A 23503-nucleotide genomic window follows, 5' to 3' on the forward strand; every position below is an offset into this window, starting at 1 on the left:
TTAAAGAAGAGAGCAGTTGTCACATTCCAATCTGCAGTTGGAATTGATGATGATGGAGGGCATTTATCAACATTTAATCTGAGCCACCCACCCAGATGGATGCTAATATCTGTTGCCAGAAAAAAATGCTCTTGAAATAGATCTCTTGTTGAACCAGCCCTGATAAATGGATTGTGATTACAATTTTTAAAAAGATATATTGGCAGTTCACCAGCATCTATCTACTGATCTATCTACCAATAATTGGCTTCTTGAATATAAAACTGGATTTCTGTGCTTGAAAATCAAAGTTCCACTTTTCTCCTGAGTTATTATTTAGTCCAAAAGAAGTGGGTTCATTTTCACCTGGGCTCACTAGCAGAGCTGAAAGAGAACACTAACACTGAAGGAAGAAGTCTCAGGAAGTCATTGTTTTTTAATTCTTGGAGAGCTAAGTAGCATTTGCCATAGATTGGCAGCTGAGGGTTTGGCAACAGATTACTCAATGCAGCATTATCTTGCTATACTTTAAAGGCAATAAACACATAAGTTGCATAAACTACTCCAAAGCTAAGCTTGTTAGTACACCTGGGCAATCTACCAGCCCTACTTATATTGGAAAAAAACTGGGATTATAGATGAAATAAGTAATCAACAATTTGTTCTCACTGCACCTCTTCTCCACAGACTCATCAGGAATCAATTCTTCCAGCGCAGTGGCCAGAATCCTACTGGTGTTTGTGAAAGGCTCGGTTAAAGACTAATTGACAATATATTGGGATGTCCCTTGACTGTAAATCTAGTCATGCACTCCATTGTACAAACAAGACACTCCATGCCAGCTCTTCAGTTAGCCATGGAACATTATGTACCTTACATGACAACCAATAGAATCTGGCCAAGCATTAATTAAAGAATTGTTAATGCTTGAAAAGTTCTCCTAACTCACATGCCGAAAACAGCAGTGCAAGTACATTAAAGCCTTCCTTAATTCAGAGAAGGCAGCTTTCTTGACATCTTGATTTTGTTGCAGAGTTTGGAATGTTGCTTTAAAAACTAGCTGAATAAATAGAAGTGCAGGGACTTACAGAGCAGAATTAGCTTCAGGTATCTCCAGAGTAGACCAACCATTATTGTCTCATTAACCTGCACTTACAGTCTCAGTAACTTATTCTGAGACCCTGTAAAAGAAAGAATAAAAAGATTTCATTTACTCACAGTTGAACAGATCAAAAACAACATACTGTACAAAAATGACTGCGTACACAAACAGGACCAAATAGCCTGGTCACAGCAGACTCTTGGAGACTATATTGCCCACCCGATCCAGAGATAATAATAGTTAGGCATCCTTCAGTCTCAAAAGACTATAGTAACGTGCTCTGTATGGAGGACCTGGAACAGCGTCCAGTATGGCTGGGGAAGCCAACTCAAGAGTGACAATCCCTTCCACACTGAAGACAAATCCAATCTGTCCCTGTCCAGCTCCCTGATTTTGCTGCTTTTGTGACTTCCTCTTTGCTTTGGCCTGCTGGACAAGGGTCTCTTCAAATTGGGAGAGGCCGTGATGCACTGCCTGCCTCCGGGCTGAACGCTCAGATGTCAGGGTTTCTCATCTGTTGAGGTCCATTCCTAAGGCCTTCAGATCCCGCTTGCAGATGTCCTTGTATCGCAGCTGTGGTCTCCCTCTGGGGTGATTTCCCAGCACTTATTCTCCATACAGGAGATCCTTTGGAATCCAACCATCAGCCATTCTCACGACGTGCCCAAGCCAACATAGACATCGCTGTTCCAGTAATGTATACATGCTAAAAATTCCAGCTCGTTCTAGGACTACTCTATTTGGAACTTTGTCCTGCCAGGTGATACCAAAAATCCATCAGAGGCAATGCATATGGAGGGTGTTTAGCTTTGTCTCCTGCTGTGCACAAAGAGTCCGGGACTCACTGCAGTACATGTGTGCTCAGGACACAGGCTCTATAGACCTCGATCTTGGTATATGTCATCAGCTTCTTATTGAGCCATACTCTCTTTGTGAGTCTAGAGAACATTGTAGCTGCTTTGCCAATGTGTTTATCCAGCTCGACATCTAAAGAGAGTGTGTCAGAGATGGTTGAGCCAAGGTATGCAAAGTCATGAACAACTTCCAATTCTTGTGTGGAGATAGTAATAGAGGGAGGTGAGTCCACGCCCTAGCCCATGACTTGTGTTTTCTTCAGGCTGATAGTCCAAAATCTTGGCAGGCCTTGCTGAAACGATTCATGAGTTGTTGGAGGTCTTCAGCAGAGTGGGCAACAACAGCTGCATCATCTGTGAAGAGGAGGTCCCATATGCATTTCAGTTCGACTTTGGTCCTTGCTCTCAATCTGGAGAGATTAAAGAGCTTTCCATCTGATGTAGCCTGGAGATAGACACCTTCTGTTGCAGTTCCAAAGGCATGCTTCAGCATGACAGCAAAAAGATCCCAAAAAAGATTGGATATCAAAAGGGATCTGATGTTGAGCCATCAAAAACTACATTGCCTTTCATTCCCTCATGGAAGGATCTGATGATGTTAAGGAGACGAGGTGGACATCCAATCTTGGGAAGTATTTTAAAAAGGTCATCCCTGCTAACCAAATCAAAGACCTTTGTGAGATCTATGAAGGCCACAAAGAATGGTTGTTCCCTGCATTTCTCCTGCAACTGTCTGAGGGAGAATACCATGTCAGTGGTGGATCTATTAGCTCGAAATCCATACCATGATTCTGGATAGACTCTGTCTTCAAGCACCTGGGGCCTCTTCAGCACAACACGGTCAAGCAGCTTCCCTACAATGCTAAGAAGAGAGATGCCACGGTAGTTATTGCAGTCACCCCTGTTGCCTTTGTTCTTGTACAATGTGATGATGTTTGCATCCTTCATGTCCTGTGGTACTCCACCTTCCCTCCAGCAGAGATGAAAGACTTCATACAGTTCAGTGGTGATGATCTCCTTACAGCATTTCAGCACTTCAACAGGGATGTTATCCCTTCCAGGTGCTTTGCCGGAGGCGAGGGAATCTAGGGCCGCTTTTATTTCTGCTAAGGTTGGTTCGCTGCCCAGCTCTTCCAAAACAGGCAGGCACTCAATGTTATTTAATGCTTCTTCGGTTACTACATTCTCTCTGGAATATAGCTCAGAGTAGTGCTGCACCCAGCGTTCCATCTGCTGTGCTTGGTCCTGGATGATCACACCAGGCAACAGAGTATTCAAGAAATGCTATCTACAGGGCTACAGCAACTACAAGGAGAGATGGCTCAGCTATGTGTACAAATGAAAGATTTGGGCATGCAAATGACTGATATTAAATATCAAATTACAGAAAATAAAAAAGAAATATCCAGAATAGCTGAGACATCAAAAAGATCAGAAGAAAGACTGGTGAGCATGAAAACAGAGATGCAAGAACTAAAACAGGAAAGAAAGCAAGATGAAGTTACTCTGTTAAATCAACCAATAAAAGATGTCAAGGATAATTTCCACACTCAGGCAGAACAAGGCCTGTGATAATCAGCAGGTGTACTTGACAGGTGTGCAAAATGCTGAATGGGATGATGCAACGACCACACTGATTGGCTGTATGTAAATGTGCATGTGTATAACTTGTGGACCTGTGGAGAAGATGTACCCATCTCTTCTAATGAATGTCATGCTGCCGGTTTGTACTGCTGAACTTCTATATATGCTGTAAATACACTTGGTGTCGGAAGAAGCTGTCTTTGTCTGTGTCATTCAACTGGACTGCCTGGACTGAAACAAAAACTGCTAACTTACACCAACAAAAGAGCCAATGCCATATTTAGATTCCAGAATCTACCAGAACAAAAAGAAGATACAATGCAAGTGATTACTACTTATTTAGCATCACTCATGGAGATGCGACCAGAGGATGTTGAACAAAATGTAGACACAGCACAAAGAATTAATACAGCATATACCAGGAATAAATATCTCCTCAGAGAAATTCATGTTAAATTTACAAGAAAGATCTTTTGAGATAAAGTCTTAAGAAATATACAAGGCAAGGGGCCTAATAGAAAAGTTAAAGAAATTAGGATCTTGAAACATATTCCATGGCAAATAAGACAGGAAAGGAAATAATATGTGGAATTGACATTCTTCTTGAGAACAAATTCAATTATGTATGTGGTCAGAGCAGGAAGGTGCCCTCTTTGAATTTCAGGAGCAGAGTTAACTCAAAAATGAAGGCAAAAGGTTTTACGAAAACAAAGGAGGGATGACTGGGCAAAAACCCATTAGCTGATAAATAAAATTTAGATTTCCCCCCAATGTGCATTACTTTACATTTTCTTACATTCAAACACATTTGCTATTTTGTCACCCATTCTCCCAGTATGGAGAGATCCTTCTGGAGCTCTTCACAATCCCTTCTGGTCTTCACCAACCGGAAAAGTTTCCTATCACCTGCAACCTTGGCCACCTCACTGCTTATCCCTGTCTCCAGGTCATTTATGAACAGGTTCAAAAGCACTGGTCCCAGGACAGATCCCTGGGGCACACAGTTCTTTACTTCTCTCCATTGAGAAAACTGCCCATTGACATCTACTCTCTGTTTCCTGGTTGGTTCTTAACCAATTCTCAATCAATAAGAGGACCTACTCTTTTATCTCCTGACTGTGGAGTTTTCCCAGCAGCCTTTGGTGAGGGACTGCATCAAAAGCCTTCTGAAAATCCAGATAGACAATATCCACTGGTTCACTCGCATCCACATGCCTGTTGACCTTTTCAAAGAATCCTAAAAGATTTGTTAGGCAAAACTTACCATTACAGAATCCATGCTGATTTTTCCTCAGCAAGGCTTGTTCTTCTATGAGTTTTAAGATCTGGTTTTAAGATCTGGTATACCACACTGAGACACACATAAAGAAAGAACAAAGGAAGAAAGAAAACTACAGGGTGAAAGCAGAAATGCATCTGATACTGAACTGCATATAGAATTTTATTTTATCTCATTTTACATTGCAACGGTTTTATTAAAAGAAGTTAATAGAGCATTTCCTGGAGGGACTAAGTTTAAGGGAAAATCCATGCTTTAAAAGTAATGCACCGTTTTGCATTTTCTTGTTTTAGTGGCTTATTAAAACATTTTCTTCCCTTCTATATCCATCTGGATGTAGGTGTTAACGGATTAGTAAAAGTTAAATTTTAACAAATATATAGGGAAGTGGTTTCTCTCCCCTTCTCCCTTATTTTAGTACAAAAGAATCATGTTGCTGCAAAGAACATAAGGACAGCACTGTCGGCTCCTGGAACAATATTATTCAGTTATTTTCATTTTCAGTTACCAGATGTATCTCAATGGTAGAATGCATGCTCTGAATGCTGAAAATACCAGGTCCAGTCTATCAATTCCAGTTAAAAAACAAAACCCAACCCAACACCCAAACTGAAAACCCAAAACAAAGAGACACACACACAGTGACACAGACACACACAGCTCTCTTTGTCTGAAATGGTTCAGATGGATTAGAAGCCTGGCTTGATTCACCATAGTTTCTTATTGGTATGCAGCATTAGGATAGAGACATGGAGGTGCAGCCACCATCTGAATTCCTCTGGCCTCGTCTTCACAATCTTACTGGGCTGCATTTACCATTTTTTGTCTGCATGCTTATTTATTGGTGAAGAATGTGGAACTCAATTAATGGTGCATTTACAAGCATGGTCCATCTGTTTTTCATTTAACTTCAGCCATCTTTAGTAATTCTGGAATAATCAAGAGGTCTACATGGGAGAGGTTGTCCCTGATCTGTTCTTGTCTGTAGAATTCACACATGGGAAATACCTTTCTCTTCAGACTTATGGTAGCTCACAGGAGAAAAGGGGGTGGGAGTAGATAACCTCTCACTGTAAACTCAAGCTTGGTTTGTGCTTTGATAGAAAATGACCATGAGTTACTAGATGTACTCAAGCTTCCTCTTATATAGAGAAATTTGTTGTGCATGTAGGGCAGTTTTCTACAATACTGTACTCTGTAAATATTCCCATCAGTGCAGCTAATGACATGGGATTATGAGAGTTATAATTCCTCCCATCTGGACAGCTCCAGATTGTGAATGTTTCCTAAACTATTAGCTAAACAAAAATGCTACCTCTCAGCTTATAAAGCCCAAGGCCTTGGGAAATGTGAAGAAATAATGTTTGCTCCCAATAGATTCCTTCTTGCTGCATACACCATTATTTACTGCAATGGTCCCCAACCTTGGTCCTCCATATGTTCTTGGACTACAACTCCCAGAAGCCTTCACCACCACCTCCGCTGGCCAGGATTTCTGGGAGTTGAAGTCCAAGAAGTTCTGGAGGCTCAAGGTTGGGGACAACTGATTTACTGTATCTTCTCTGTTTTAACACTGTCAGCATCAGGTTAGACTGGTGAGATGCTGAGGAAGCAGGCAAGGCAAGTTGGAGGCAAGTGAGGGAGATGAACAGCTAAGTGAGAGGGGAGGGGTACCTCTGCCCTAAACTCTGGACAAGTAACAAACTCTTGCCTGGAAAGGACAAAAGAGATAGTGGAGCAATGGGGCAACCAGGAACTGCAAGTTGAAACCCCAGATAGCAGAAGGACAAGGCAGAGCAAGGAAGCAAGCTTTAGAATTGGCTCTGGGCCATGTGGGACTGGTCATATTACCCTTTCTGCTAGGCCCCTGAGGAATGCTAACTTCATCATTCAGGGCTTGAGCCTTGAGAAACAATGAAAAGCATACCTGGCCCAGGCCATTCCCATGATTACAGATTTATTGTGTCAACTCAGTGGCTGGGACCCCGTCAAGCCACTACTTACCTTCAAGTAGAATTAGAGAGGGTAGGACTATGTTTATATTTATTTCCAGTATATGCTATGAGCTGGTACTTGCATTATGCAGAAAGGGGGTTGATGTGCCTCTTCTGATAGGAAGGAGAGAGCCAATGATAACAACACGAATCCAGGCTGAACGCAAGAATCACTGCCTTCACCGTAAATTGGCTTCAGGTGTCAATATGTAGGTAAATCTCAACTGGCAAAATGATATCATCCAGAAATCAAATCTGAGAGATGGGACAGTTCTTGTCCTCACCCTGGTTTTCATGCCAGTATCAAGTAACAAAGGAGAATTAGGTTTCAACCAAAAGGTATGTTGCTTATATACCACCCAATAGTGCTTAAAGTACTCTCTGGATGAATTACAATTTAATTATGCACTGTTCACATTGTGCCTCCCCCCACCTCCAGCAAGTTGGGTACTGAGTTTACCAACCATGGAAGGACGGAAGGCTGAGTCAACCACAAGCTGGCTAGTTGAGCCCAGAATCAAACTCAAATCATGAGCAGTCTCTACTACAATACTGCAATTTAACCACCACTCCATGATGCTCATTTAACTGTGCTTTGATCTGTGTAACAATCAGGAAGTGCAGATTCAGTCACTTTAAAATGTGAACTAAATAAAAATTTAGTCCCCCACCATTTCAAAGCATGATATGAGTAAAACATATTCCTAGTAACTGGCTTTCCAAAGCACCATTACTTCTGATCTTAGAACTAATTTATACAATCTGACAAGTAGCCATTTATATTTCATGAATTTTTCTAATCCTCCTTTAAATAATCTTCACTGATAAAATAAATGAAATACAACTGGTTTGTTTGTGTGCCTGCATGCACACAAAAACACACACATGTACGCATCCCTAGTGTTTTAATCTTTGGTTGTAGTAGTTCAACTGTGCCTTTTATCTGCTCATCCTTATGAAAATTGGATCTTTTTTATTAGTATTAGTATGCCAGATGTTGAAATCAGCCTGGTTACTTGTATTGCTGTGGTATTCCTGGAATTTATAGCCCACTTCATCATGCAAGACTTGCCTGAGGAATCTTAAGCAGTGAGTTAAATTCCATAGTCCTTAGTACACCCTCTGGTATACATTTGTTTGAGCTGCTATGAAATGAATTGATTTCTGACTTCCTTTCCTTTACCTCTTTACATATCTAAAGATACATACTTGTATTTTATGGCTAATTCTAAACAGGGTAACACAAATTTTTGATGGAAGTAAATACAGGTACACTTTTTGTACCATCATGATGCTTCTGATTTATGTTGATGCGGTGTGCAAAATGATCAGTTTGGAGTAGAGACAGGCATGAACTGCTGAACCAGTGGTTCATGCCAGTTCATCCTTCAGTTGAACAGGTGTTCGGTGCTTCCCAGCCCCACATCTTCCAGTGGTCACCCACTCAGAGGCAGCGCCTGTAAAAGGCAGAGCAAGAAAGCCAGGGTGCTGCCTCTGAATGGGCTCCCTCTGGAGGAGGAGGGACTGGGAAGCCCCTCCTCCTCCAGAGGGAGCCCATTGACAATTTGTCCAGTCTTGTCTGACTCTAGGCGGGAGTGCTCATCCCTGTTTCCAAGCCATAGAGCCAGCGTTTTGTCCGCAAACAATCTTCCATGGTCACGTGGCCAGCGTGACTAAACAAGGAACGCTGTTGACCTTCCCACCGAGGTGGCACCATTTATTTACTTGCATTTTTGCATTTTGCATGCTTTCGAACCGCTAGGTTGTCAGGAGCTGGGAGAAGTGATGAGGGCTCACTCCGTCGCATGGATTCGATCTTACGACTGCAGGTCTTCTGACCTTGTACCACAGAGGCTTCAGCAGTTTAACCTGATTCTGTGTTTTCATTGCCTAAAATTTGGAATGCTGTAATACTGCATTATGTTGTAGGTTTTTCTAGATCAAAGGTTTCCAAAGTGAGAGGCCCTAGAATGTGTAAAGAAATTCCAAGGGAGCATGTGACTAAGAAATGTTCAAAAAGGAAAAATATCAGCTTAAACAAAAAAAATTTCACATTTCTTAGGACATTTGCTACATGTGGGGGTAGCATTTCTATCAGTGGAGAAGCCAAAGAACGATACAGAAGGTGACAAAACATATACATTTACATTTTTGTTAAAAGAGTGTTGTATGCTGATGAAAGAGTTCCTTAAAAAAAGAGGGTGGAATGATAAAAAGTTTAGGGCCCACTGTACTACATGTCATGGGGGAATTAGGGACATAGATATTGTGTGAGTATATCATTCTATGGTTCTGATGCAGTATAGGCCTTTACTGTCTTTTTGTCCCTATGCTTACATTAAATTGACAAAAGCTCAGATTTTGCTATTTAAGTAGAAAAAATGTATTTCTATCAAGCAATTATTCATTAATCAGTGATGATAGGGAGGGTTTTTCCTGTGTACAAACTTTTGTCTTGCTGCTCTGTATGACAAAGCAAAATCAATAGCAAGAGCTGCGAAGATTTTTCTCTTTCTTCAGGTTTCCACAATATAGCTTGGATGTCTTCTTTTCCTCCTGTACACCAATATATATTTAAATTTAATGTTTAAAAGAGGCCATAAAACTGACAGAGCAGAAAGCACAGGTAGTTTAAAGCACTCCTTAGCAGCATACAGAAAGTCATGATACTGAAAACATTACATTTACCAAGTTGGAGGCTTATGCAAAATATGTATTTAACATGCCTGAGATATTTTACAGAGCATCATTCTATGAAGTACTATTATATTGGCACAGTACCCACACACCATCTACCCAGGGCTACCTTTTCCAGTAGAGGCAGAAGAGTACAAGGCATATGAATGGTAGATTTTGAATTCATCTGAATTCAACATCACCCAAATGTACATTCTTCTTTTGAAGTACATGTTCACCTTTCCAGGTAAAACACAACGCTAGGTAAACACAGGTACACAGGTGTGTGTGGGCGCACACACACACAGTTATTTCATTCATTCATTCATACATACATATATACATACTCTACTTTTCTCCTTAAAAGGACACATGTACATGCATGCACAAAGACCCAGAATAAGAGAGACAGATGGAGAGGGAACGAGAGAGGAGAGAAGCAGGTAAAGAAAAAGACGCTTCAAAGCATGTTTGTTGTTGTTAAATGCCATCAAGCTGCTTCCATCTTATTTCAACCCTAATAGTTTTCAAGATATGTGAGAAGTTAAAGGAATGCTTTACCATTGCCACCACCACCACTAGTGAGCTTCTGTAACTAAGGGGGGGTTCATATCAATGTCTCCTGAATCCTAATCTGACACTAACCATGACACCACACTACAGACACCTACTATTGGAGTACAGGACTACCAGCTTGCACATAAAAAAGGCAACTTGCTGTTTCTGTACATATGACTTATATTTTCTATCTCATCATTATGGGGATGATGACATTAGGAGTAAATGGTCTGATATCACTAAAGTCCTACAGACTTTACCTTGGTATTAATGAAAAATCATGAAGGTCACCTTCTTAAGAACAAGAACAAGGATTTTAGAAACCTCCTTTCTGTTCTGAGATGGAATGCTGAGGCTTTCTGATTACTCAGGAGCCTGCATGGTAGTTCTACAATACAACCTGTCACAAGCCTATCATTGTCAAAGATCTAGATGAGTTGAACCTTTCCTATTATTTGGGGGAAGATCAATGGGAGAAACATATATTGCCATGAAAACCTTTCTGCTTTCTTGGAGCATCATAGAAAAAAGATGACAAATCCCAGACCAAACAGACTGAATTGGCTCAAAACACTTCACAGCTTTAGCTCCCAAGTAAAAACTTTAATAAAACAATAAAAGATCAAACTTTCAGTCACACTCTTGGAATTTGAGACTGATAAGTAATCTTTAGAGATACGTGTTATAAATAATGTGGTTAACCGAGAGGAAGGGCAAAGAGTGACTTGTGGGTGATCTTTTTAAAGGGCCTGAAAACAGTTTTAATACCAACCTTCTTTAACAATCTTTCAAGGCGATTAGCTACCGTGCTGCAGTAGCGCAATATAGCAATACCTCTTATCAGGTCCTCCTCCTTGTCTTTCAGTTTCTCTCCCTCCCACCTTGGATCATGGTAGAGACATCTTTCTGAATGTACCCATTTGACTGAAATGTTTGGCTCAAAAAAAAAAACACCACATTCTTTTGTTATATGATCTTGGTCCAATATAGTTCTTGCTCTGTGTATTAGTATATACATCACTGAACGTTTTTGCGGTGGATAATGATAACTAGGTAAAGGTAAAGGTTCCCCTTGATATTTAGTCCAGTCGTGTCTGACTCTAGGGCATGGTGCTCATCCCCATCTCCAAGCTGTGGAGCCAGCATTTGTCCATAGACAGTTCCCATGGTCACGTGGCCAGCGTGACTAGACACAGAATGCTGTTATGTTCCTACCGTGGTGGTACCTATTTATCTACTCACTTTTTTACATGCTTTCAAACTGCTAGATTGGCAGGAGCTGGGACAAGCGACAGGAGCTCTCACTGTCACATGGATTCGCTCTTACGACTGCTGGTCTTCTGACCTTGAGGTTTCTGCGGTTTAACCTGCAGTGCCACCACCAACACTGCTCAAATAGAGATTTGTGTTAGTTGGTTTTGTATGGTAATAAAACCAGTCCTACATGCTATGTTTCTGAAGAGCTTTTTGTGTGATTGGTGAATTTATCAGACGGATACCTGGATCTTAATGTGAAGAAGTTTCTTTTGAGGAAACTGTGTTCATATGCACAGCATAGGATTTCAAATACAAGATGAGAAAAAGAGAGAGCATACTAGAGGGAAAAAAAGAAATGGCATGAAAAGTCACATTTGCAAGAGTTGGTGATGGAAGTTTATCAAACTAGATAAAAGCCAGAATGGGATGGAATAGGCCAGAATGGGGAATTATTAGTAAAAATTGATGCCAAAAAGAGCAGGATGCAATTGAGAAACATAAGAACAATATTTTAGACCTCATAGAATCATAGAAAAGTGAAGTTGGAAGGGGCCTACAAGGCCATCAAGTCCAACCCCCTGCTCAATGCAAGGATACAATCAAAGCATATTTGTCAGGTGATTATCCAAGTTTTTCTTGAATGCCTCCAGTGCTGGAGCACTCACTAATTTTATTTATTTATTTATTTATCTGATTTTTACCCCACCCCTCTAGACCATGTCTACTCGGGGCGGCTTACTAACTCCCAAGGTAACTGGTTCCACTGTCATACTGCTCTAACAGTTAGGACATTTTTCCTGATATTCAACCGAAATCTGGCTTCCTTTAACTTGAGCCCATTTTTGTGTGTCTTTCACTCGGGGATGATTGAGAACAGATCGTGCCTCTCCTCTATATGACAGCATTTCAAGTACAGTAGTGCCTCGCTTAGCGATCATTCCATTGAGATACGAAATCGCTTAGTGATGGAGTTTAAGCAATTGCAAAAGCGATTGCTTAGCGATGGTCCCTATGGGGAATATTCGCTTTGTGATGATCGCGGGGAAGCGATCATCGCAAAGCCCCCATTTTCGACCAGCTGATCGGCGGTTTCAAAATGGCCACCGGGTAAACAAAATGGCCGCCCACTGTGTGTTCTCACTTTAGAGGCACTGAAAATGGCCGTCCCTATGGAGGATTTTTGCTTAAGGTTAGTTTTGAAGCCTATAGGAACGCACTAATGGCGTTTTAATGCTTTTCTATGGGCTTTTTAATTCCGTTTAGCGATAAAATTGCTTAGCAACATTTTTTCCTGCACGGATTAATGTCACTAAGCGAGGCACCACTGTATCTGAAAAGTGTCATCATATCACCCTTCAGTTTTCTTTTCTCAAGGCTAAACATGCCCAGTTCTTTCAGACTTTCCTCATAGAGCTTGGTTTCCAGTCCCCTGATCACCCTTGTTGCCCTCCTCTAAACTTGTTGCAATTTGTTCACATCCTTCTTGAAGTGTGGAGATTTGTTCGCATCCTTCTTGAAGAACTGGGCACAATACTCAAGGTGAGGCCTAACTAGTGCTGAATAGAGGGGGACTAGCACCTCACAGGATTTGGAAACTATACTTCTATTAATGCAGCCTAAAATAGCATTTGCCTTTTATGTAGCCACATCACACTGTTGGCTCATATTTAGCTTGTGATTTACAAAAATTCAAAGATCCCTCTCGCTTATAGTTTTGCTGAGCCAGGTGTCCACCATCTTGTAACTGTGCAATTGGTTTCTTTTTCCTTGGTGCAGTACTTTGCACTTATCCCTGCTGAATTTCATTCTGTTGCTTTTGGCCCAGTGCTCCATCCTATCAATATCATCTTGAATTTAGTTTCTGTCTTCTAGGGTATTAGCTATTCTTCTTTGTGGCCTCTGTGAATCACACTGTGGGTATTCTGCGCTTGCGTGGAGCCTCATCAGAAGATTCTAGAGCTTCTGCGGTAGCAAAAAAACCCACATTAGAATAGACCACTCCCCCTCCATATAAGTACCTTGGTGTCAAGACTCTCCCTTCAGTTTCTTTCAACCGCCCCAGTTGAGAGCCTTGTATTCTTCCTTCTGTGAGTTCAAAAGTGAAAAATTCTTTCTGCTCTGGTCTTAGGGCTGAAGCATTTCCCCCACTTCTCTTTTTTCTATTCATGGACCCTTTGGGCCTGTTTAAACACTGTGTGGTCTGTGACAATAAGATCCTGCTCTCCAACAGCCATGCTAAGTGTCTTTTTTGCCTTGGTGAGGCCCACCAAACCTCTTCTTGTCCTCACTGTAAGAACTTTAAGCGTGGAGTCATCCGCAGCCACCTCTCCAGGCTTAAGCTCCGTCTTTGGGAGCAGTCCCTCCAACCTTCAAAAAATCATGGCTCAGCATGCTTCTAAAACCACTTCTCGGACTAAAGCTATGGAAAAGCCATCTCAGAAACATCAAAACAACACCCTTTGGCCACACTATCACACTCTGACACTTCATCGACATCATCAAAAGCCTCTAAGGGGTTAAACACTCAATGTTGAAATCAAAGTCGTCTACAAAAAGAATACTATCCCCTGATGCCTCCTCAGTTCCAGAACCCTCACCGCCTAAAAGATCTAAACTGCTTAAGGCTAAAGCACCTGCAGTCACTCTACAGCAGCTCCAGGAGTCCTGTGACTTAATTTGTATGGGTTCACTCTCAGATGACAAGGGACTCCCATCCCATCAACCATGTTCTCAATCACCTGAAAGGGAGGAACAAGTGGACCAGCTTACATCCTCTCCTCCTAGCCCCTGACAATCCGGTTCTCCCTGCAACCCTTCTGTGGTTGCCTCGCCTGACATGCCAGAGTCAGAACTGCAGCCTGATACTGTGCCCTATTCAGTTGCACCAGGCCTACCACCACGACCTCCGGGGTGTCATCAAGCACAATATCGATATGAGGCAAGCATTCCACCATTGCATGAGGCATCAACCCATGCTCAGCACTCTCATCGGGTAGCCATTTGCCCTGATCAGTGCCTTTCCAGGAAACCTGCCAAGCTCTCTCAATCAGTTACTCTCCCTGGTTTGGCGGCAGTACTACACCAGAGCCCACAGTCTCAGCAACCCTCTGTGTCAAAGCGATCTTACCATCACAATCCTTAAATGCCTCAGGCTGCTTACCATCCAGCATCTTAAAAAGCCCAAGGTTGTTGAGCAATATTCCTCAACTCATGACGCATTTGCAGCCCCAGTAAGTCATTACTTTCTGACTCAGCAGGCTTATCGAGATCTATCCTTCCACTTGGCATTGCCGGTGTCTATCTACTCTACAACCACTCAATGTGGTCCATCGCCTCCCTTACCAACTTGACAACAACCTACATTCCGTCACCATCAAGACACAGGCCCCAAGATTGATGAACCCTGATATCACTCTTGATCCATGGACACCCCTTCAGCACCATTGCCGATGGATGACCCTCAACATCTATTGATATCTATCCCTAAAGTCTGTCATCATTGTGACGTTGACTATGATGTTGAGGACCCTAGATATCAAACTATATTCATGGATGCTTCATTAACATCATGGTCGGTCAATGATCCTCGACACCGACAGATATCCATGGACATACCATCTGCACCGACGTCTGGACATTGACATCAATATTATGATTCACAATCTCTCGACACTGAGATCAATCAACATTCTATGGATTACCGACATGACCCTAATATTCAGATCATGGTTCCAGGCCACAAACACCATCTATCTTATTCACCTCGCCCGAGTCTGACCTAGCAGATGTCTACCCCCCATCTCCGGCAGAGGATTTTCAGATTTACACACAATTGATGGTGTGTATGGCCAAGTCTTTGGATCTCCAAATCCATAGACCTACAACTGAGCTAGTGGATCATATCTCCAAAGATTTAACTAATCCAGTTCACATTTCTATATTACCATCCATACTCAACAAAACCCAACAATCGTGGATGAAGCCAGCATCATCTCATTCTATGTTGAAATGTATCAACAACCTTTACAGAGTTCACAATCCCAGAGTGTTGTTTCTCCAAAAGCAACCAGATTCAAATTTGATCCTTGTAGAGGCCTTACAGTCTCAGTCTCGACATCAACAAGTCCTTATACCACCCAACAAGGATAGTAGGAGGATTGATTCCATAGGAAGATAACTATTCCTCCGCTGCCTTCACTATTAGAGTGTCTAGTTACCAAGGAGCTATGGGCGCTTATTAGCATTTCCTCTAGGACAATATGTCCACCTTTATTGAGGCATTAGGTAAAGGTTCCCCTTGACAACTTTTGTCCAGTCATGTTCAACTCTAAGGGGCAGTGCTTATCCCCGTTTCCAAGCCATAGAGCCAGCGTTTGTCCGAGGACAATCTTCCATGGTCACATGGCCAGTGCAACTTAGACGCAGAACTCTGTTACCTTCCCACTGAGGTGGTCCCTATTTATCTACTCGCATTTGCATGCTTTCGAACTGCTAGGTTGGCAGGAGCTGAGACAAGTGATGGGCACTCACTCCATCACATGGATTCGATCTTACAGCTGAAGATCTACAGACCTTACAGCACAGAGGCTTATGCGGTTTAACCTGCAGTGCCGCCACCAATTGAGGCATTACCAGAAAACAAAAAAGGGTTGGCGCAAACATTCCAGCAAGAAGGTCTCTCTGTTGCCAAACAGCAAATGCTATCAGCTAGACACACTGTAGACACAACAGCTAAATCCATAGTTACCTCTGTCACCCTTAGGCGCTTTTCCTGGCTGAGAATAGTTGGCCTTGCTGAGGATGCCTGAGCACGCATTGAGGACCTTCCCTTCGATGGGACTGGCCTTTTTAATGTGGATATGGATGCCATTTTGGAAAATGTCCAAAAGAAAAGATCAGCAGCAAGATGTTGGGGAGTCTACCCTCCATACCAACAACATCCTCAACGTTATGAGTGGAGATGTCCCTACACTTATTACCAAAAGTTTCATCAGGAACCCCAGAGACAAACTCATTATACTCACTATTTCAAACAACAACCTTACAGAGCCAAACCCCATCAGCAAGCCACCATTAGGTGCAACGATCGCAAGACCAAATGTCATGTTTGACGTCCAGTTGACCGAGATCACAACCCCACTCCCTTTCCCTCTGGAAACACTTACCTGCCTAGGAATCTATCACCACAGATGCTTGGGTTCTTTCCATCATCCAAAATGGATACCACAGTCATTTCCACCAACTCCCTCTGCTGTTGCACACCATCACACCACTGTGACAAATCCTTCAACATATTTAAAAATTACTTATCAAAGATGCTATAGAACTAGTACACCAAAATGACACAGTTTTTTTCCTCTGGTTATTTCACCGTCCCCATCTTAGACCTCAGAGAGCTGAACCACTACATCATTACCACCAAATTACATATGATCACCCTCGAGTCAGTGCTCCCTCTACTCAGGAAGAATGACTGGTTCATGGTCATAGATTTGTGAGATGCATACTTCCACATCTCCCTACATCCTTCCCACAGGCAGTTTCTTTGCTTCCAACTCAAAACTCAAGCCTATCAGTTCAAAAGGCTTCTCTTTGGCCCCACAACAGCTCCCAGGGTCTTCACCTAATATATGGCCCAGGTTGCAGCTAACCTCAGACTTCACAAGATTCTCATCCTCCCTTACATCGATGACTGGCTCCTTGTAGCTCACACCCGTCGCAAAGTGCAGGGAGATACCCACTTCTCCGCGATCTTCGTCTTGCTATAAACGTACAGAAATCCAAGTTACAATCTGCAAAAGTTGTTCAGTACATAGGAGCACTCATAGACACTACTCAAGCCAGTGCATTCCTTCCACCAGACAAGCAACACAACTTGGTAGTTTTGCTTCACAGCTTCACCCCTCATGCGCTTGCGCCTGCATTAACTGTTCAATGTGTTCTGGGCACCATGGCGTCCATGACATCTGTAGTACAACACGTACGCTTAAAAATGAGATCACTCCAGACATGGTTTCTTGTCCTCTTTGACCCGCTAACAGACCCTCCTCACACTCTGCTAAAGGTCACTCCAGAACTTGCCTCCCAACTTTCATGGTGATGTTCTCCAAACCTTACGATGGGATGACCATTTCAACAACTGTGTCCTCAAATACAGGACACTATAGATGCCAGCCTTACAGGCTGGGGTGCTCACTGCAAATCCCTAAGGATCCATGCCAAATGGTCCCACAGAGAAAAATTACTACACATAAATGAACTAGAATTGCTAGCAGTGATAAAAGCGTGCAAGGCCTTCAGAAACCACCTTGCGGGCAAGATGGTACAGATTTCCACTGACAACAGCACAGCTATGTACTGCATTCTCAAATAGTGTGGCACCCACTCTCCAAGTCTCCTCTACCTCGCAATCGACCTTCTGGGAATGGTGTCTGTCACATCACATCTACCTCACAGCACTGCATATAATCAGTCAGGACAACAACCTGGCAGACCTCCTCAGCTGCATGGACTCTCAAGATAATGAATGGGAATTAGACCAGTCAGTCTTCCTCTTCCTCTGCAGATGGTGGGGCAAGCCAACTATCGACCTGTTTGCCTCCTTCAAGAATCGGAAGTGCAAACGCTATTGCTCCCATGAGGGGGTTAGCAAACACTCCCATGGAGATGCATTCATCAGCCATTGGCCCAGGACCCTTACTTACCTCTTTCCACTGCCCCCCTCCTCCACAAGGTAGTAGTTCACTTACAACAGGACAAACCCAATGCCATTATGGTAGCCCCGTGGTGGCCGCGACAATCCTGGTTCCCAGTTCTTCAATCTCAGTCATCAGACATTCATCACCTTCCCCGCCTGCCACACCTCCTCATGCAGAACAACTCCCAGGTTCTCCACCTCTCTGCACCTGGCAGCATGGAGGATTCTGCTTCCTTGATTCTGCCTCTGTCAAGCAAAGAAACCGTCCATCAGAAAAGCTTACCTATTCAAATAGAAGACATTTCAGTCTTTCACTGAAGCTGGTGCTCTATCTTCGGTCAACCCATCTCTCTCCACTGCCCTCCATTTCTTGTTTCATCTTAAGACTAAAGGCCTCTCTTTAGTCTTAAGATGAAACTAAAGAGAGGCCTTTAGTCTTAAGACTAAAGGCCTCTCGCCATATCTTATGGCAGAAAGCTGTGGGAAAACTCCACCCCCAACTTCCCGAGGAAGGAGAACAGAAACAACAGCAAAGTAAGCCTCTGATTTATGAATAACCTCATCAATATTTTGAAGAAAATAAAGTGAAAAATATTTGACTAAAAGGAGAGAGGGGAAGTGGCAAGCTAGCATACCAGCTTGTCTTTTTTTTTCTTTCCTAAAGTGAACTCTGATAAATAGCAAGCGTATTGCAAGCTGGCCAAGGTCACTCAGATACATTGCGAGAAAAACTTTGTGTTTCTGGAAAAAATCCCAGAAGAAATACTATTCAAGAGGGACTGAATTCTTGTCAGATCTGTGCAATCTGGACTTCCCTTACTAACTGAGTGGACTTTGAAAATAAAACCACATCTTTGGAGTAGGAGGCACAGGCTTTCGGGAATAAAAAGTAAGCAAGGAATTATCAGCGTGGCGACACAGACGAAAGAGGGGGAGAAGGCAATCGAACGGGACTTTGAAGACAGAAGTGTTTTTGGTTTTGGAAGAAAGAACAAAGCCACAGGAAACGACAGTAAACTATTAATTGAGCAGCGACAGGAGCTTAGCAGAACAGACGGAGGACCAAAGAAAATTAGATCTGGAGTTATTACAGGACTACGATGGTTTTTTTCTTTTTAGAAGAGACTGATTTCCTGTTTGATGTTTACTTTGGACCCTCTCTTGGCTGGAATGTGTAGATTCTGATTATACTGTGATAATTTCTGGGCAAGGAGGGGGAGGACATACTTAGTGGGAATGTTGTCAGACAAAGAATGGATGGTTACCATGCGAATGGCAATAATAGGATTTCAGCAGATATATCAGAAACTTGGACAGATAGAAGACCTGATGAAGGGGAAACCACTAGAGGCTAAACAGCAATTGAATGAAATTGAAACTCCAGAACAGTTTTTATTGAGAGAGATGCCAGGTAACATGGTTGGTAACATAGAGGGGATTGGAGGTTTCCACGTGGGATACCCAGTTACAATAGTCAGAAAAGGCGATGTTAAAAATCAGACTACTGTTTTGGATTTAACTTTATCTCCCCAAGATTGGAAGAAAATAGAGGCACAGAAATGGGAAAAATGTACTGAGAAAATATGGGAAGTGCCAGGAATGGATAGCTTTCCAGATAGGCTGATAGGTCCATGGCAGAAAGAAAATCAAAGAGTGGATGTGTTCTATAATTGGCCTCGATTTTATGATGGAATAACTTAGACTTAAATTAAAAAATGAATATAAGCGGATATATGGAGGATAATCAAATAGAATTTTTTTGTACTGGAAAATGAGTGGATCAGAGGCATACATACTTAATATGAATATAATGGATGATTATATACTGTGTTCTCCTATCCTCAAACCTTCTTTTCCATCCCTTGTATTCCCTTTTACCTTCTGTATTCCCTATCCCATTCCTAGTAGTTTGAAAATAAAAATAATCAAAACAAGAAAAAAAGACTAAAGGCCTCTCTCTTTCCTCCTTAAGGGTTTACCTCTCTGCAATCATCTCTTATCAAACACCAAACTCTCCAGCATCTCGTTTTTTCAGGCATCCCACTCTAAAGCACTTCCTCAAGGACTTATCACACATATATCCAGATGTTCGTCCGCCTTCACCGCAATGCTCTCTAACTCGTTTTACAACAGCTCACTAAGGCTCCGTTTGAGCCCTTAGCCTCTATCTTCGGCTACTTACCTTCAAAATGGCCTTCCTTGCTGTTATTACATCCGCTCGCTGGGCCAGCGAGCCAGCAGCCTTGCGGTATGATTACTCCTATCTGCAGTTTTTTACAGATAAGGTCAAGTTGTCTGTGGATATCTCCTTCCTTCCTAAAGTTATATCCCAGTTTCACCTATCTCGACCGTTGGTCCTCCCTCCTACTTTACGTTACCATCTACTGTTCAAGAAAACATCCTCCATACTCTGGACATTAGAAGGGCTCCTGCTTTTTACTTGGCCCATGTCAGCAAACACGGGTTCGAAAACACATGTGTAAGCCTGGACAGAGAGCAATCAGGAGTTTGCACATGCTAAAATGGGCTGAGTGAGTCCAAACTCAGCTAGCCATACTACAACACTCCCTCTTACAGGTCTGCCCACATAAGAACAGCCTGGTACTCTCAGATATTATTATGAAAAGGTCAAGTGGGCTTTGTAGTCCTTAGACTTAACTTGCACCACTGACAGGACTCTAAGTAAGCTAGGCCGAGGCAGCACTCTCAGATGACCCTATGACAAGTGTACTGTTCAGAAAACCAATTGAGTTTTATAATCTTTCTTTTATTAAAGAATAAGCATGTTTCTAAGTATCAAAGCCAAATTAAACCAGAGCAAATAAACTAGCATTGTGCTGCTTAGTTACAAAGATGTAGTGAGGCCAAGAAAACATGAAAAATAGAAAAGTGTTCAAAAACCTTACAAAAATACCAAAAAGCCATTAAAAAGAATAAAAACAGTTCTAGTCCAGTAATTCATTAGTAAAAACAAAATAATCCAAGTAGGTTATAAAAAGGCTATAGTCCTCAGTGATCCTGTAGAACAAAAATCCTGTACTAAAAAGAAAAATTCAATAAAGTTCCCATTGTCCTTAGAAAAGAAAAATCCAGTAAATGTACCATAGTCCTTACAAAATTACAAGAGCATAGTCCATATGGAGTATTCCAAGAAAAGAAGTCCATAAAGGGTATTCCCTAGGTAACAGTCCATAGAAAATAGTCCATGCATAGTCCTTAGGAAAAATCCCATAAGTCCAAGGGTAATCCAGTATAGTAAAGGTTAGTCCCATGTGTCACGAATGACTGAAGGATCGGTCTTGAAAGACAATGTCCATAGGCAAAAAGTTCCTTTTTCAAGAGTAACTGGCAAGGGCTTATCGCACCTTCCCACAATGTCATCCAATCAGAGTTCGTTACTAGGCAAACAGTCCTGTTGCACCACATGACTTCTTCCCATACACACCAGATGTTATTTGGGTTTACTGTGGTTTCGCAAAGAGTCACAACAATTCCCATCTAATCACACCAAGTCCTTTTCTCAGGCTATCAGAATAACATTCTCTCTGCTCGCCTAGAAAACAACCTGTCAGCATAGCAAAGATACTTTATACAAAGAAACAAGATGGAACCTCTCTGGCTCATTTCTTAATTATAAAACCCATATTCCTTAAAAGATTTTAACTCAAAAACCCATCTCATCACAGCCCAAACACAGCCTTTTAGGTGCTCATCTCACCTTTTTCTCAGTCACCAACCTCTCACTAAAGGTCTTCAGGTGACATCGCAGAGGATCTCCAAATGGGTTGCATCTACCATCCACCTGGTGTATCAGCTTGCTGGAAAGCTAGCTTCCCAGGGGATTCACCTTCGCTCCACTAGAACAGTGGCAGCTTCTAGAGCCATTTTACACTGTGTGCCTCTTATGGACGTCTGTGCTTCTGCCACTTGATCACAGCCATCCACATTCATCAGGCACTATCAGCTAGATGTTCGACAGAAGTCTGATGCAGCATTTGGACGTGCTATGCTAGCTTCTACCTTGGCGTGACACCCTTCTCCTGGGTAAGACAGTTTGCTAGTCACCCACAGTGTGAATCACAGAGGCCATGAAGAAAAATGACAGGTTACTCACCTGTAATTGTAGTTCTTCGTGTGGACTTCTATGATTCACACATCCCACCCAATCTCCCCACTGTCACGCCATGCAGCTCTGTTATGCAATGTTTGACATAACTCAAGGGAGTCTTGGAGGGGGAGGAGTCTATTCTATTGTGGGATTTTTTTTTGCTACTGCAGAAGCTCTAGAATCCCCAGATGAGGTTCCACACAGGTGCTGATTACCCACAGTGTGAATCACAGAGATCCACTCGAAGAACTACAATTACAGGTGAGTAACCTGTTGTTCCTCTCAATTTGATATCATCTGCTAATTTGACAAGCATTCCCTGCACTCCATCATCCAAGTCATTAATAAAAGTATTGAAGAGCACCCGGCCCAGGACTGAGCCTTGGGGTACTCCACTAGTTACCTCCTCCCAGTTAGAGAAGGACCCATTAATCATCACCCTCTGAGTACAATTATGTAGCCAATTGTGTATCCACCTGACACTTGACCTATCCATCCACACCTAGTTAGCTTACTAATCAGGGTATGATGGGGCACTTTGTCAAAAGCTTTGCCAAAGTCAAAATATACTTCGTCTACAGCATTCCCTCTGTCTATCAAGGAGGTGACCTGATCAAAAAAAGAGATCAAATTAGTTTGTCAGGATTGTTCTTGACAAATCCATGTTGGCTTCTAGATATTCTAGTTATTACTGCCTTGTTTTCTAGGTGCTTGCACAATGACCACTTTATGATCTGTTCCAGAATTTTGCCTAGGATTGATATCAGACTGACTAGTCTGTAGTTCCCAGGTTCATTTCTCTTTTTTTGCCCTATTTGAAGATAAGGACAACATTAGCCCTCCTCCAATCCTCTAGCACCTCACCCGTGTCCTATGATTTCAAGAAAATAATGGATAGCAGTTCTTCTTTTTTCTTTTTTCTTTCTTTTAAATTTTTCTTTCTTTTAAATTTTATTTTTAAATTTCTGAAACAAAAACAAACATTAAACATTGTACTTCAATTACTAGTTCAATTACATTACTCACCATTTGAATCAGATTCACAGGTGCCTACTCAACAAAATCACTTAACACTTTTAATACTTTAACACTTTCCCATTCAAACACATAGTTTATAACCTTTAACTTGGTACAATCAACATTTTATAGCTTCTGCCTCTTTATTAAAGTCCATTTCCTTTGTCTTCATTCTTCCGGCACTCCTCGACAGGACGTCCGCTACAACATTTTGAGTCTCTTTTGTCCCAATTTTATTTTTTTTTTTAGTCCAAGTTTTGTGGCATTTGAATTCTCTCTCAACAACCCATTTTTGTTCTTTTCAAACGTCCAGAATCGTAGTCATGGTTGAGAGTTAGGGCATATACAAAACTGTCCTTCCCTCCTGCACGGCTTGAGTTGTGGTGAAGCCCACCTCC

The 23503-nt window shown here is 42.1% G+C and overlaps 1 protein-coding gene across 3 annotated transcripts in view; it reads left to right on the top strand.

Annotated features, from left to right (window-relative positions):
* LOC140702313 (uncharacterized) overlaps positions 1-23503 on the top strand; it is a 470248-nt gene that overhangs the window by 141647 nt on the left and 305098 nt on the right. The window contains exon 1 of one of the 3 annotated variants that reach the window (XR_013538730.1): positions 8852-8917. The exons of the other annotated variants lie outside the window; for them this stretch is intronic. The gene's annotated coding sequence lies outside the window, so the exon portion shown is untranslated. Of the gene's footprint in view, positions 1-8851; positions 8918-23503 lie in introns of those variants that run through there. 3 annotated transcript variants of the gene reach the window in all.

This window comes from Pogona vitticeps, chromosome 11 (genome assembly GCF_051106095.1).
Source record: "Pogona vitticeps strain Pit_001003342236 chromosome 11, PviZW2.1, whole genome shotgun sequence".
Lineage (NCBI taxonomy): Eukaryota > Metazoa > Chordata > Lepidosauria > Squamata > Agamidae > Pogona > Pogona vitticeps.